Genomic DNA, 17,357 nt, shown 5'->3' with positions numbered 1-17,357 from the left:
GACAGGCTGAACCCATCAGACCCCATTGTTAAGGAGACACAGAGAGGGAAGCTGACAGTAGGCTGGGACTAAAGAAAAGAGCCACAGAGAAAAGGCAGCAGTAGCTTGAGGCAGAGAAGTAATGGAAGTGGAGATAGAGAAGAGGCGAGTCACCTTCACGGTAGAGAAACTCCAGCCTGATAATCTCAGAGAAGTACTCTGGAAACCGTGGGTGAGATAGGGGAGCTGCTGGGGGTGGCGAGAGCTGCTCTTCTATCCCGGATGATGTCCTGGGTGGCCTCACAGCCCAGCTGCGTGCAGAGTCCTTCTTCTTTTGTTCTCTGCACATCCTAAAAACAACTTTCTATCAGCTAAGATAACCAGCCGGGTCCCGAGTCCCTTCAACAAAGGTGCCTGAGGACCAGCCTAGCCCCTCGCCCAGGCAGGGGCTCCCAGTGACTGGGCTGGGCTGGGCTGGCTTTCATTCCCCATGGAAGGCACCTGCACTGGAGTAAATGTGCCAAGGTGGGGCTGTGGTGGGTGTCCTCGCCCATCCCAGGCAGCAATGCTCAGCCAAGCTGGTGCCTCTAAAGCGTGGCAATATGGAGGGGAAACTTGGGCAATTCCACATTAAACGGGCCCTTTCCCTTTATGACCGTGCAGGGAGAAGGTCAGGGAGAGGCCTTGTTGCTCAGCCAAGTCGGCAAACAAAATCCCATGTTTGCTGTTCCAGTGTGGCCTTGGAGCGGCTCCTGTGAGGCAGGCTGGGGGTGAGGTGCGTGTCAGAGGTGGATGGTGTGTGTGTGGGTGGAGCGTCACCCCTGCCCCCCACCCCCACTCATCTGTTACCTGATCCACCACAGGCCCCGGCCCCTCCCCTCCTGCCTGCCTGCTATTTACTGTCCTGTGCCATCTCCCAAGGACATATGTGGAAAGCTTCCCACCTGCCCGTTGTAAGCCCAATTTTTCTAGAGTTGCTAGTGCAACTCTAAAACGTTTTATTTTGGCTCTGCTCAACGTTGAGATTGTCGGGGTTCATATCTTTTTCTTAAATGAAAAACATTCTGTCCAGATGGCATGATAGCAAAGGCTCATTTGTCTGTGAATATTTATGAAGTTCCACTAAGTGTTAAGAGCTGGACCAGTTGTTGAGGAAACAGCAGTGACAAGACAGAAACTCCTGCCCTCATTGAGCTTCTGTCAACAGGAAAGACAGATAGTAAACAAATCATGATAAACATGAGGAATATTATGAAAGAAGAAGTACAAGGTACTACTGGAGCTTATCACAGGAGGAACAGGACCTAGTCTGGGAGTCTGAAGAAACTTTACTGAGGAATGAGTAGGTATTTTAGCCTACTAAAGAGGGTGTAGAAAGGGTTCCACGTGGAGGAAACTATGTATTTGTAGGCTCAGGGGAGAGACAGAGACGGACAGAAAGACAGAGGAGAGAGAGACTGGGGTAAAAAAAAAAAATAGAAGTCCAGTATGGCTGAACTGAAGAGAGGAAGATGGAACCAGTGAAAGACGTTAAATACATTTGAGGAGAAACAGAACAAGCTTTGCTCTTCACACCCTCTAGAATCTGTCATTTAACAGTCAAATGACCTTCTCTTCCCCCAACTCTGCATGACAAATGGTTTGACCAGTTCAGAGCAAATAGACAAATGATCATACTCTGAGTGTCTTTCATTGTCCACAGTACATTTAGAAAAGTTGGCCACATAGCCTATCATCCAGGCCAATTCCATTGGTCCAAGGGGATGGGGGTGCTTGACTCCCGAGAAGCCAGTCTATAAGCTGGTCAGTGGCCTATGAAATGGCCTGTTAAAAAAGCTTTGTGAAACCGAGGAAGCCTATGCCACAAGGTGATGGGCAGACCAATAAGAATTTGAATTCTTATTTAAAAGGGGTATTTGAATATGAGGCACTGGGCAAAATTGGTCAGTAGCAGCAGCAGCGGGAGAAACAGAGACAGAGAGTTGCTGAGAGAACATAAAGGTGAAACCCTCGAGTAGGAAGCCCTAAAGCCTGTTGTGGAACGTCTTCTGGACCCCAAAGCACATTCCATCTCCATGAGGCTTGGCTGTGTGGTTGAGGGTCCCATCTTCCCATCTCTCCACGGACCCCTACAACAAACCTCACTCACCTCCTGGGTCCTGCTTCTTACCACTGGAGAGCAGGACTCTACAAAGTGGGAGATGATATGGAACAGCTGGCTGAGTTTTCACTTTTACACCAATCGTTAGGTGACAGCCTTAGAATCAAAGTTTTTCTGGCTTTCCCATTTCCTATTAGTTTTCTTTTTATTCATGATTTTAGTATTAAAAATAACTCAGCGGTTAAGTAACTATAATGTATTTTCTCAATATGGAGAAAAGAAAGCTGTGTTTGAAGAATTCTAGCCCTCACTTTCCCTAAGTGGGTATTCACTTCCCTATTTGTTGAGAGGCAGCATCTCCCGGGCCTGATGTTTGGGTCTTATCAGCACGTCTCCTTGCTGAGCTGGGAAGGTCATCAATGTCGATATTGATGTTTCGCGTGAATACTGGCCCTGCACCCTCTAATAACAGTCAGTAACAGCTGGAGGGAAAAATGATACTCATACTGTTGAGTACCCACTATGTGCAGGCAACATATCAGTTGTCTCTAGAACAATCCTAAGAGGAAGTTACAATTGACTTCATTTTACAGCTGCTAGGAGACAGACTCAGCACCCAAACCCAGGTCTGTCTCCCACTTCCCTGATCATTTTTGCTACCCTGAGCTACCTTGTTCAGTCATTAAATATATATCATACAGTGCCTACTGTGGGGCGGTGTACAATTTTACAGTTGAAATTGTTCTCAAGAGGTTTGTGGTTGAGGTGAAGAATCAGATAAGAGCATTAATGATGATAAACTGAGTGACAAGTGTTATTCTAGAGGCGTACCCTGGTGTCCTGAGAGCTCAGAGGAGGGGCAGCTAAATCAGACTTTAGGGGTTGCCTGGTGATAGTCAAGGACAATGTCTTAGAAAAGGTAACCCTTGACCTGAGTTCGAAGGATAAGCTGGAATTCAGCAGATAAAGGAGCAGGGAAGGACTTCCCTGATGGCACAGTGGTTAAGAATCCGCCTGCCAATGCAGGGGACACGGGTTCGAGCCCTGTTCCGGGAAGATCCCACGTGCTGTGGAGCAACTAAGCCTGTGTGCCACAACTACTGAGCCTGCGTGCCACAACTACTGAAGCCTGTGTGCCTAGAGCCCGTGCTCCACAATGAGAAGCCCATGCACCGCAACGAAGAGCAGCCCCCGCTCGCCACAACTAGAGAAAGCCCGTGCACAGCAACGAAGACCCAACACAACCAAAATAAATAAATAAATAAATAAAAAACTTTATTAAAAAAAAAGGAGCAGGGAAAGGCTTTTCAGGCCAGGGGAAAAACATAGGGCTGACAAGGCATGACCTGTTCAAGGAGTCACATGCTCTTTTCATTATGACTAAAGTAACTTTGAATGTTGTGTAGGTTTGCCAGATAAAAACACAGGTCGCCCAGTTAACTTTAATTTCAGATAAACAATAAACTATTTTTGAGCATAAGTATGTGCCATGCAAATTTAACTTGTGTCTATGTTTTTATTTGCTAACTCTGGCAGCCCTTAAGTTAGGGAAGAGCAGAAAATAAGGCCAAGCTGGTAGGCAGAGGCCAGCCATGAAGGAGCTTGTGCTTTCAGCCAAGGACTTGAACTTTTTCCTGAAGGCCATCAAGTGCTATCCAGGAACCTGATATACAGGAGTGTTATGACCAGACTTGCATTTTAGAAAAGTGCAGAGACTGGATTGGAATGGGCCAGGTAGGAGGCAGAAAACCAGTTAGATGGTGTGGAAGCTTGCTGGTTTTCCCCTTAAACACATTTCTTCTTCTTTCCTAGTAAGACCATGGCTTCCCAGCTAAAGACCACTTTCACAATCTCCTTTCATGCCATACGTGTTCAGTAGTTCTGAACGGAAGTGCCATGTGCTACTTCTGAGTTTTGCCATTAAAACAACTGGGCATGTGCCCTCTTCTTTCCCGCTCCCTCAAGCTAGAACTTGGATGTGTGGGAATTCAGCCTTCCCGAGTGGACAGCGACCACAGCCTAGGGTCTGGGGATGATGGAGCAAGGAGGTAAAAGGAACCAGGGTCCCGGCATGACTGTGCGAAGCCCAGTGGCTATTCCACCCTGGACCACCCATCCTCCTCGGCACTGTCATTTGAGAGAGAATACACTTCTCCTTCATCTGAACCTCTGCAGTTTTGTGTCTCTTTGTTTTGGCAATTTTGTTTGTATCCAAACTCTTATAGAAGGTAAGTATGAAGAGTCAAGTAAGAAAGAAAGCATTTTCATTTAGATTTAATAACTTTGCAAAGATTCTAAAAGTCTGCTAACATTTTAGTTTTGCGTCACCATTTTTTTTTTTCCTGGCTGTGCCGCACAGCTTGTGGGATCTTAGTTTCCTGACCAGGGACTGAACCCTGGGCCACGGCAGTGAGAGTGCCGAGTCCTAACCACTGGACCGCCAGGGAATTCCCTTGCTTCACTGTATTTTAATTATCTACATTTGTTATTATATTGTGAGATTCTATTAGCTTTAATACTTCATGAGTATAATTGAAACTGGTAATTTAGAAACAGGGGGGACAGATGGAATGTACTTCAAAACTTTTCACTTTGGAAGGGAGAGCAATGTATTTAGTCAAACCATTTAAGAACATGGTATTAGCATTACCCAGTGATGACCACCTGTGTGGAAGAGTGGTCTACCTTTCTCTTTTGGAATTCCGGAGTGAAAAATGCCAGGATCAGAGCTTAACACGTTCACAGTAAGCATAAGAGATGATGAGTCGGTGGCAGCTTGCCGCTCACAGGCGTAGAAATAGTGGTTCTCTATCACTCCTAGAGCATGTTAAACCAAAAAATCAGAAAATAAATAACAAGTAAATAAAGACCCCTTGGGCCATGTTTTAGCTTCCAAATCACTTCAGTAGGGTAGGGTTTTTTATTAAAAGAGTATGAAGAATGTATATTTTAACCATGTATTAAAAATTGCTATACACCCAAAGCAATCTCTAGCCTCAGTGCAATCCCTATCAAAATCTCAATGGCATTTTTCACAGATAGAACAAACAATCCTAAAGTTTGTATGCAACTACAAAAGATCGCAAATAGTGAAAGCAATTTTGAGAAGAAAGATCAAAGCTAGAATCATCACGCTCCTTGACTTCAAACTATATTACAAATGTATACTCATCAAAACAATAGGTAAAAACAGACGCATAGGTCAATTCAATAGACTAGAGAGCCCAGAAATAAATCCACACATATATGATATATTAATTTATGACAAATGAGCCACAAATATACAGTGGGGGAAAATGGTATTGGGGAAACCGGACAGCCACATGTAAAAGAATGGAACTGGACCTCAATCTTAGACCATACATAATATATATATAATGAAATATCATTCAGCCATATAAAGGAGTAAATCTTGCCATTTGCAACAACATGGATGGACTTTGACAGCATTATGCTAAGTGAAGTTAGACAGAGAAAGATAGATACCATATGATCTTATTTATATGTGGAATCTAAAACAAAAAAGCCCCAAACAAGCAAACAATAAACAAGTAAGCTCACAGACACAGAGAACAGATTAGTAGTTACCAGAGTTGGGGGTTGGTGAAATGGGTGAAGGGGGTCAAAAGTTACAAACTTCCAGTTATGAAATAAATAACTCATGAGGATGTAATGTACAGCATGGTGACAATAGTTAACAATACTATATTGCAAGTTGAAAGTTGCTAAGAGAGTAGATCTTAAAAGTTCTCATCAAAAGAAAAAATATTTTGTAACTATGTATGGTGACAGATGTTAACTAAACTTATTGTGGTGATCATTTTGCAATATATACAAATATTGGATCATTATATTGCACACCTAAAACTAATACAATGTTATATGTCAATTATACCTCAATAAAAAAAAGAAATAAAAATTGCTACAAAAATTTTTAAGCATTTGTTTGTTTACATATAAAGAAAGGGAAATGGGAGGGAGGCTCAAGAGGGAGGGGATATGGGGATATATGTATGCATATGGCTGATTCACTTTGTTGTACAACAGAAACTAACACAGCATTGTCAAGCAATTATACTCCAATAAAGATGTATAAAAAAAAAAGAAAGGGAAAGATTATTTTCACATATCCATAATGCAGAAGTGAGAGTGTCACATTGGAAATGGTGAAAAGTGGTTTTATGCACCAATTTTTAATTAAACATAATTAACTGCCTACTCACCAAAAATGGCTTTCAGTCTTCTTGACCAACTTTTAGTCACTTTAATTAGCATCATACTCAGCTGAAAATGACAGAAATAAAATGAAAGTTCAGCTGAAATGACCTTATCATCATTAGGAAGTCAAGTAACGTCTATCCTCTCGCTATGCCATCCTCGATTTGGCTTCAACCCCATGATCTGAAATGACTGCTTGAGAGCCAGCCATCATGTCAACGTTCCAAGCAGCCTGGCCTTTCTGGAAATTATACACAACACTTCCACTTACATCCCCTTGGCTAGAACTTAGACATACAGCTACTTCTGTCTACAAGGGAAGTTGGGAAATGTGGTATTAATTCTGTGCCTATGTATCTAGCTAAAAGCAGGACATCTATTGCTAAAAAAGAAGAAAACCAATATAGGGGCCACTAGGAGTGGCAGTTAGGGACCTCAGGGGCTAGATGATATAAATATTCAGGAGGAAATGCTTTTTTAAATTATGCTATAATAATGATAATGATTCTCCTAAAAAGGTCAAGTGACTTTCATTTATTACTACAGGGCACAACATTGCTGCTGGTCTTAATGGAGAAAAATTTCCCAAAGAGAGGCAATGCTAGGAAGAGACAGGGAGAATGGACTTTCAGAAGAGAATCGGGGCCCCCATCTAGCCTGGTTAGTGTCAGTAGGCAGAGAGAAGAAACGCAGCTTCCTCTACAGCAGTTCCCAGCACCAGCCGCTCAGGTCACCTGATGCTTATCTCCTGGAATCAGGACAAATCATGAGTTTTGATGATTTGAAACTTGAGCTCTGGGGAATTTAAAGGAGCCTGCAGTTTAAAATCAAATGAGCACACTGGGGTAATGAAACACATTTGCGTCCTCCAGAGACTGTCTAATCCCTACTCAGTTTGCTGGGCTCCCACCTCATGTGGTGGGTCAGAGCTGTGTATTTCATACAATAGAATTATTCCATTGAAAATAAAGATGAGTGGTCAAAAAATAAAATGAAGCCTTCAGTTGTTAGTGGAAAGTGGCTTTTATTTATTTTATTTTTTTATTTTAATTTTTAAAATTTTTTTGAATTTTATTCAATTTATTTTTTTATACAGCAGGTTCTTATTAGTTATCCATTTTATACATATTAGTGTATATATGTCAATCCTAATCTCCCAATTCATCAGTCTCCCAGGTGATGATGATGGAAAGTGGCTTTTAAATGAAGCTTACATTTCCCCAGATTAAAATGTAATTTGAAGACTGATTCATTCATTTGCTCGTTCATTCACTAGGTCAAGCATTGCTTGGATGTCTCTGAGCACTTGGCAGGTCTACAGAGATGACCTTTAAAAGCTTGGGCAATTCTGATAGATTTGCATGTGTCCGTGGTTCCAGTGGACTCTATACGTTTCTTGGCTTTTCATTCAGTTGAGAAAGAGCGTTGAGTTAGGAAGCCGGAGTTCAATAAGCCCCCATGTACTCTTGGGCAAACCTCTTAAACATTTTGGGGCCTAGTTCGCTCAACTGTATGCATTATGGTTAAGTTAGATAAGGGGTCTTAAGTCAAATTTCTGCAGTGGCTAGGTATGTAACACAAGTAAGTGAAGTGGACCTTGGCTTAAGAAAAACAGAGGCAGAGGTCTGTTTTGTTTTCCTCTGAACTCAGGTTTAAGAAAAACAGCAATGTAAGCCCAATGATCAACGGTCACCAACACTCAGCTTGAAAGCGAGAGAAGCTCCAGGGAGCAGTGGGGACTGGGGTGATCTGCAGAGGACAGGCCCCTCCCAGGTATTGCCGCTATTGCTTGTCTTCAGTGAGGGATGTGAGCTAAGTGCTGCCAGGTCTTCTGAATTTTCAAGAGACTTGAGAAATATGGATTGCTTTTCCTTTGTGAAATTTTCTATTTTCTGATTTGGGGGCAACTCATTCAATCTTTTAAAAAAATCTGGTGCCAGTCAATCTTGTACAGGCCAAACTCAACAAGCTTGGTTTGCAGGGCTGCCCACTTACAGTTTCTGGGTTACACTGTAGTCCCTGGAGCAGTCATTCTAAAGTTGAGATTTCTGACCCACCAAGAGCTTCAGCATGTCAAAATCCCCAGAAATTACATACTGTTTTGTGACTGTACATTTTTGCGGGGAGAGGACTTCTAGGTTTCGGTAAAGTTAAGAACCCATGACCAGCAAACTTTTAAGATCCACCAATCAGCTTAGCACAGGTTTCCAGCACTTATTTTCAGAACGCCAAGCAGTTCATGATAATGTAATCAGACGCTTGGTTCACTCATTCATTCAACAAGAGTTATCGAACATTTACTATGTACGAGGCACCTTCTAGGCACTGGGAATATAGAAGCAAATAAAAGAGACCAAGTCTTTGTTCTCATGAAATGTATGTTCTAGTGGAGGGACACGGATGATATCTATAAAAGCAAAAAAGGTACCTATTATGTCAGATAGTAATGAGGGCCATGCAAATTAAGAGGAGAGAGAGTGACAGGGTGGGGCGGAGGTCTATTTTAGGGGGAGTGAAGTGGAAAGTCCTCTCTTAAGATTTTACCTGAGCAGAGACCTGGCTGAAATAAGGAAGCAAGCCGTGCACTTTTCAGGAAAGAGCATTTCTCAGAAGGATGAGTGAGGACAAAGCCCCGAGGCAGGTTCAAATAGCAGTCTGTTGCTGGAGCAGCAGGGTTAACTATACCTACTAGTGTGGTTAAAAAAAGGCTTTGAGAATTCTTTTTTAATAAAGTAATTCCTTCAAATCATTTGCAACGATTTTATCTCTTTATATTGATAAAGCCCAGTTTTAAAAAGCAGATCTAAGAAAAGAGGCCCACACCCATTAACTGGCTGGCGCCATAAATTGGCTCCATCTTTCCTGAGAGCTGTCTAGTAAATTTAACAAGTGCTATAAAACTGTTCACACCTGTGACTTGGTCACTTCACTTTGTGGAATATTTCTGCAAGGCAAAAGGGGGGAAAAAAAGGTCCGAATCTACCAAAATGTCCTTAGCAGGGCCCTGTATAATACAGTGAAAAATTTCAAACAATCTTAATCCTCAAAAACGGGATGAAAATAAGCAAAAATAAACAAATAATGAATTTCACCATGCTTGGATTCTATAAAGCTATTAAATGACACGCGGGAATAATATTGAGTGGAAATGTATGTGGAAATGTAAAGTGGAAAAAACAAGCTACAGACCTGTGTATTTATGTTCATCAAAATTACGGAAAAGGTATTGCTACACATTAACAAAGACCAAAAGAGAATTTGGAGGGATACAAAAAAATCTATCTTTCAGTCAGCTCTCTTTTTGGGTGGAGTTGCTAAGGCTCATAATGGATCTTTAATTTTTTTCTGTTGTTGGGTTACATGTCAGATTTTTTTTAAGCTGAGGTTTACCACCTGTGAAGTACTACCCCTTTCTCGTGATGCTGAAAGGGACAGGGCTGTCCCGCTGGAACCGAACTCATCGTGTCATGCTGAGAAATATGCAAGTGGGGTCCACAGGGGCACAGTCTGGTTGGCACCGTAACTGGAGCTATGAGACAACAGTGAGCTTTTTACTGTGGTTTTAGCATCTGCTCTACAGAGATTCACCTAATGGGACAGAAAACCAACAAACAGCAGCTCCCATGGAGGCAGCTAGAACCGTAAGCTGCTGTTTCCACTGTGGCAGGGTATAGAAGAGCAGAAAGTTCTCTTTGCTGTGACAGTTCCCACACCCTTCCTGAGGCAGCCCAGCATCTCATTTTGTAGTTGTCTCTTCATGGGGAGAGGGGGTGCCCGGCTGATAGATTTCCAAAGAAAAGCGCTATCTGGTCCACACTAAGCTTTGACACTTGTTCTCATCATTCAGGTCAATGGTCATCTCTTCAGAGAGGGCTTCCTGACCACCCGATCTAAAGTAGCTCCTGCCCAGTGATGGAGGACACACACCCCTGTGTTGGGTTCTGTGTATTAGTCCGAGAATCTTGTTAATTTACTTGTACATTTCTGTATTGCCTGTCTTTCCCCATTACAATGTAGGCTCCTTGAAGACGGGGAGGACTATCTCTGTCTTATTTCCTATTGGTGCTTACAATGATTTCCAGGGCACAGTAGTTCCTCGGTATTTATTTTTTTAGTGAATTAATAAACAGACTTGAAACAATCAGCAATTCGGCATCACCGGACCTCATCTGGCTGTCATTTCTCAGGCCACACTGGATGAAGGGGTTTACACTGGAAAATGAAAAGAAACATGGCTGCTGTTTTCATTAGCATCTCAGCAGGAGCGGCACATTATCTGGGGCCCCAAGAATTGTTGCTCCGGAGAAGGAGGGTGGCCTGTTTCACTTCCCTTCCTTGAAAAGCTCCCCGTATTTTCATATCCCCACTCTTCCTTCTCTTCCTTCTTCCTTTCCTGTCCTTTGCTTCTTCTGGAGAATGAAGGCTAGCAGTCAGGTAAGCAGTGGTGGATAGGAGGGAAATCTCTCTCTGTATCTTTCCTCCAGCTGCTGCAGGGCCCTTAGAGAGGAGAAGGGCATCCATGGAGGCTGGGATGGGGGAAGTGGTCGCTCACGACATGCAGATTTGTGGTTGCTTAATTCTTGCATCATTTTAAACAAAGAGCTCACAAAAGAGCTCATGGGGATGATGTCTCCTTCATTCCACAAAATGGGAACTTAGTGTCGGAATGTCAGTGTGAAGTAAAGGCTATCGAGTGGCTACCATCAACATGAAGGTGATTTCTGTCAGGTGGGCATGGAAATGCTGTCTTATTCTCACACGTGAAAGCAAGTCTTCAACAGGGTACCTGGGGTTATTGCTCTGGAATGTCTGATACACTGCTTCATAGTGTGTAAAGAAGAAAAAAATGCAGCGGTTGAAATGAAGGCTAAAAATCCATCCCTTTCTACGTGTTCTTGTCAAGAGCCAAGATTTTCAAAGATTTTTTTTCTACTCAGTCATTTTCTGACAATTTAAACTGAACTGCTAAAAATATACATACCTTTGGTAATCATTGCTCATGTTTATTGAAAGCTTAGTATATGTCTGGCATTGTGTTAAGCACTTTACATGAACTTCCAATCCGAAGAGGTAGTTACTATCCTTTTTTATTGATGAAACAACTGAGGCAGAGAGCAGTTAAGCAACTTGTCTGAGGTCATCCAGCTAGAAGTGACAGAGCCAGGAAATAGATCCAGAAAATGACTCCAGCATCTATGCTTTTATTTATTTATTTTTAAAAATTATTTATTTATTTATTTTATTGAAGTGTAGTTGATTTACAATATTGTGTTAGTTTCAGGTGCACAGTGATTCAGATATATATATATATATAATATATATAAAATTCCTTTTCAGATTCTTTTCTCTCCCCTTATAGTTATTAAAAAATATTGAGTATAGTTTCCTGTGCTATACAGTAGTTCATTGTTGGTTAACTATTTTACTGTATATATAGTAGTGTGTATATGTTAATCCCAACCTTTTAGTTTATCTCTCCCCCCACCCCCCTTTCCCCTTTGGTAACCATAAGTTTGTTTTCTATGTCTGTGAGTCTCTTTCTGTTTTGTAAGTAAGTTCATTTGTATCATTTTTTAAGATTCCACATATAAGCAATATCATATGATATTTGTCTCTCTCTGTCTGGCTTACTTCACTTAGTATGATAATCTCTAGGTCCATCCATGTCAGCATCTATACTTTTAACCTTTAGAGAGAGGGCTTTAGAGGGAGAATCCAATTTTCAATTATGTTGGCTTTTGATAAGACTTGAGTTATGTAAGATTTCAATAAAAGTTTGCTACCAAGAAAAAAAATGATGAAAATAATGTACATAAAGCACCAACTACCATAGATGGAGCTCAACCAATGGTAGCCATTGTATTATAAGGAAGTCTTAGAAAGGAGAATGTCCCTCTCCCAGAGAGATTAATTTTCTTTGTAACCAGTTAAAAGTAAGTTGCCTTTTCTGAATTGTCTTTAGTGACCTTGGCATTTAAAATTATACTTGTTTAGGAAACTGGGGTGAAATCCACTTGAGATCATAAAAGTGCTGGCAAATAGGGAGAAGTCAGAAAATAGGGAGTTCAGGAGGATGTGTGAATGCCAGGAAGAAGACTGGGAGGGGGAATAATCGTTGTGATAATCAGTGACTGAGTATAGGGTGATTTTCTGGAGAACTTCCCTAGCCTGTCCCTAATTTGGCATTGGTTGCTACAAACATTATTATACATGTCTTTTGGTGCACATATGTAAACATTTCTATCAGACATATACCAAAGAGAGGAATTCCATACCATATGATATGTATATCTTCAGCTTTAGCAGACATTTCCAAACACTTTTCCCAAGTGGTCATACCAATTTACCTTCCCACCAGCAGTTCTTCAATGAGAACTCTTTGTCAACACTTGGTATTATCAGCCTTTTAAATTTTAACCATTCTGGGGCTGGGGGATATCTAGTGGTATTGTGATATGGTTTTATTTGCATGTCCCTGAAGACTCATGAGATTGTTTTCATATGTTAAATAGCCATGTTCTTCTGGACATCTTTTGTGAAGTTTCTGTTTAAGTCTTTGCTCCTTTTCTCTTGAGTTACATTTTTTTTCCAAATTGACTTATAGGAGTTCTTCACCCATTCTGGATAAAAGTCCTTTGTTGGTTATTCAAATTGCCAATATCTTCTCTGTGGATTGACCTTTCACTCCTTCAATGGTGTCTTTTGATCTTCTGATGAATACTAAAGATACAGAAAAATGAATTCTGGCTGAATAAAGATCTAAATGTGAAATGAAAAACAATAGAATATGTAGGTGAGGAGAAAATCTTCATGACCTTGGGATAGACAAAGATTTCTTTTATATGATTCTTAAAGCACCAACCTAAAATGGAAAGGTTGATAAATTAGACTACATTAAAATTAGGAACTTCTGGGCTTCCCTGGTGGCACAGTGGTTAAGAATCTGCCTGCCAATGCAGGGGACATGGGTTTGAGCCCTGGTCTGGGAGGATCCCACATACTGCGGAGCAACTAAGTCCACGTGCCAAGAGCCCGTGCTCTGCAGCAACAGAAGCCACTGCAGTGAGAAGCCCGCGCACCCAACGAAGGGTAGCCCCCACTTGACGCAACTAAAGAAAGCCCGCGTGCATCAACAAAGACCCAACATAACCAAAAAAAAAAAAAAAAAGGAACTTCTGATGGGCAGAGTCAAGATGGCGTACTAGGAGAACGCGGAATTCATGTATCCTCACAACTAGGGCACCTACCAGGTGCCGGTGGGGAACCATGGACACCTAAGGGGACAGGAGGAACCCCCGGTGACCGGCTTGCCAGATCCTGGCTCCCAGGCCAGAGGTTGGGCCCGAGCTCCTGTGGTGGGAGCTCTGAGCCCAAACCACTGGACTAACAGAGAACCTCAGACTCCAGGGAATATTCATCGGAGTGAGGCCTCCTGGAGGTCCTCATCTCAGCACCAAGACCCAGCTCTATCCAACTGCCTGAAAACTCCAGTGCTGGATGTCTCAGGCCAAACAACCAGTAAGACAGGAATATAGCACTACCCATCAGAAGAAGAAAAAAAAAAAGACCAAAAAATATGTTACAGATGAAGAAGCAAGGTAAAAACCTACAAGACCAAATAAATGAAGACAAAGTAGGCAACCTACCAGAAAAAGAATTCAGAGTAATGATAGTAAAGATGATCCAAAATCTAGGAAACAGAATGGAGAAAATACAAGAAACATTTAACAAGGATCTAGAAGAACTAAAGAGGAAACAAACAGTGATGAACAACACAATTACTGAAATTAAAAATACTCTAGAAGGAATCAGTAGCAGAATAACTGAGGTAGAAGAACGGATAAGTGAGCTGGAAGATAAAATGGTGGAAATAACTACCACAGAGCAGAATAAGAAAACAGAATGAAAAGAATTGAGGACAGTCTCAGAGACCTCTGGGACAACAGTAAACGCACCAACATTCAAATTATAGGGGTCCCAGAAGAAGAAGAGAAAAAGAAATGATCTGAGAAAATATTTGAAGAGATTATAGTCGAAAACTTCCCTAATATGGGAAAGGAAATAATCAAGTCCAGGAAGCACAGAGAGTACCATACAGGATAAACCCAAAGAGAAACAAGGTGAGATACATATTAATCAAACTATCAAAAATTAAATACAAAGAAAAAATATTAAAAGCAGCAAGGGAAAAGCAACAAATAACATACAAGGGAATCCCCATAAGGTTAACAGCTGATTTTTCAGCAGAAACTCTGTAAGCCAGAAGAGAGTGGCAGGACATATTTGAAGTGATGAAAAGGAAAAACCTACAACCAAGATTACTCTACCCAGCAAGGATTTCATTCAGATTCGACAGAGAAATTAAAACCTTTACAGATAGCAAAAGTTAAGAGAATTCAGCATCACCAAACCAGCTTTACAACAAATGCTAAAGGAACTTCTCTAGGCAGGAAACACAAGAGAAGGAAAAGACTTACAAAAACAAACCCAAAACAATTAAGATATCGATAATTACCTTAAATGTAAATGGATTAAATGCTCCAACCAAAACACACAGACAGGTTGAATGGATACAAAAACCAGACCCATACATATGCTGCCTACAAGAGACCCACTTTAGACCTAAGGACACATACAGACTGAAAGTGAGGGGATGGAAAAAGATATTCCATGCAAATGGAAATCAAAAGAAAGCTGGAGTAACAATTTTCATATCAGACAAAATAGACTTTAAAATAAAGACTATTACAAGAGACAAAGAAGGACACTACATAATCATCAAGGAATCAGTCCAAGAAGATATAACAATTGTAAATATTTATTGACCCAACATAGGAGCACCTCAATACATAAGGCAAATGCTAACAGCCATAAAAGGGGAAATTGACAGTAACACAATCATAGTAGGGAACTTTAACACCCCACTTTCATCACTGGACAGATCATCCAAAATGAAAATAAATAAGGAAACACAAGCTTTAAATGACACATTAAACAAGATGGACTTCATTGATATTTATAGGACATTCCATCCAAAAACAACAGAATATATTTTCTTCACAAGTGCTCATGGAACATTCTCCAGGATAGAGCATATCTTGGGTCACAAATCAAGCCTTGGTAAATTTAAGAAAATTGAAATCGTATCAAGTAACTATTCTGACCACAATGCTATAAGACTAGATATCAATTACAGGAAAAAATCTGTAAAAAATACAAACACATGGAGGCTAAACAATACACTACTAAATAACCAAGAGATCACTGAAGAAATCAAAGAGGAAATCAAAAAATAGCTGCAAACAAATGACAATAAAAACACGATGACCCAAAACCTATGGGATGCTGCAAAAGCAGTTCTAAGAGGGAAGTTTATAGCAATACAATCCTACCTCAAGAAACAAGAAACATCTCAAATAAACAACATAACCTTACACCTAAAGCAATCGAGAAAGAAGAACAAAAAACCCCCAAAGTTAGCAGAAGGAAAGAAATCATAAAGATCAGATCAGAAATAAATGAAAAAGAAATGAAGGAAATGATAGCAAAGATCAATAAAACTAAAAGCTGTTTTTTTGAGAAGATAAAAAAAATTGATAAACCATTAGACAGACTCATCAAGAAAAAAAGGGAGAAGACTCAAATTACCAGAATTAGAAACGAAAAAGGAGAAGTAACAACTGACACTGCAGAAATACAAAGGATCATGAGAGATTACTGCAAGCACCTATATGCCAATAAAATGGACAACCTTGAAGAAATGGACAAATTCTTAGAAAAGCACAACCTTCCAAGACAGAACCAGGAAGAAATAGAAAATATAAACAGACCAATCACAAGCACTGAAATTGAAACTGTGATTAAAAATCTTCCAACAAACAAAAGTCCAGGACCAGATGGCTTCACAGGCGAATTCTATCAAACATTTAGAGAAGAGCTAACACCTATCCTTCTCAAACGCTTCCAAAATATAGCAGAGGGAGGAACACTCCCAAATTCATTCTACGAGGCCACCATCACCCTGATACCAAAACCAGACAAAGATGTCACAAAAAAAGAAAACTACAGGCTAATGTCACTGATGAACATAGATGAAAAAATCCTCAACAAAATACTAGCAAACAGAATCAAACAGCACATTAAAAGGATCATACACCATGGTCAAGTGGGGTTTATCCCTGGAATGCAAGGATTCTCAGTATATGCAAATCAATCAATGTGATAAACCATATTAACAAATTGAAGGAGAAAAACCATATGATCATCTCAATAGATGCAGAAAAAGCTTTCAACAAAATTCAACACCCATTTATGATAAAAACTCTCCAGAAAGTAGGCATAGAGGGAACTTACCTCAACATAATACAGGCCATATATGACAAACCCACAGCGAACATCGTTCTCAATGGTGAAAAACTGAAACCATTTCCACTAGGATCAGGAACAAGACAAGGTTGCCCACTCTCACCACTATTATTCAACATAGTTTTGGACGTTTTAGCCACAGCAATCAGAGAAGAAAAGAAATAAAAGGAATCCAAATCGGAAAAGAAGAAATAAAACTGTCACTGTTTGCAGATGACATGATCCTATACATAGATAATCCTAAAGATGCTACCAGAAAACTACTAGATCTAATCAATGTATTTGGTAGAGTAGCAGGATACAAAATTAATGCACAGAAATCTCTTGAATTCCTACACACTAACAACAAAAGATCAGAAAGAGAAATTGAGGAAACAATCCCATTCACCACTGCACCAAAAAAAAAAAAAAAAAAAAACCTAAGAATAAACCTACCTAAGGAGGTAAAAGACCTGTGTGCAGAAAACTATAAGACACTGATGAAAGAAATTAAAGATGTTACAGACAGATGGAGAGATATACCATGTTCTTGGATTGGAAGAATCAACATTGTGAAAATTACTATACTACCCAAAGTCAATCTACAGATTCAATGCAATCCCTATCAAATTACCAATGGCATTTTTCACAGAACTAGAACAAAAATTTTCACAATTTGTGTGGAAACACAAAAGATCCCAAATAGCCAAAACAA

Source organism: Eubalaena glacialis, chromosome 4 (genome assembly GCF_028564815.1).
Source record: "Eubalaena glacialis isolate mEubGla1 chromosome 4, mEubGla1.1.hap2.+ XY, whole genome shotgun sequence".
Lineage (NCBI taxonomy): Eukaryota > Metazoa > Chordata > Mammalia > Artiodactyla > Balaenidae > Eubalaena > Eubalaena glacialis.
This window is presented reverse-complemented; position numbering follows the sequence as displayed.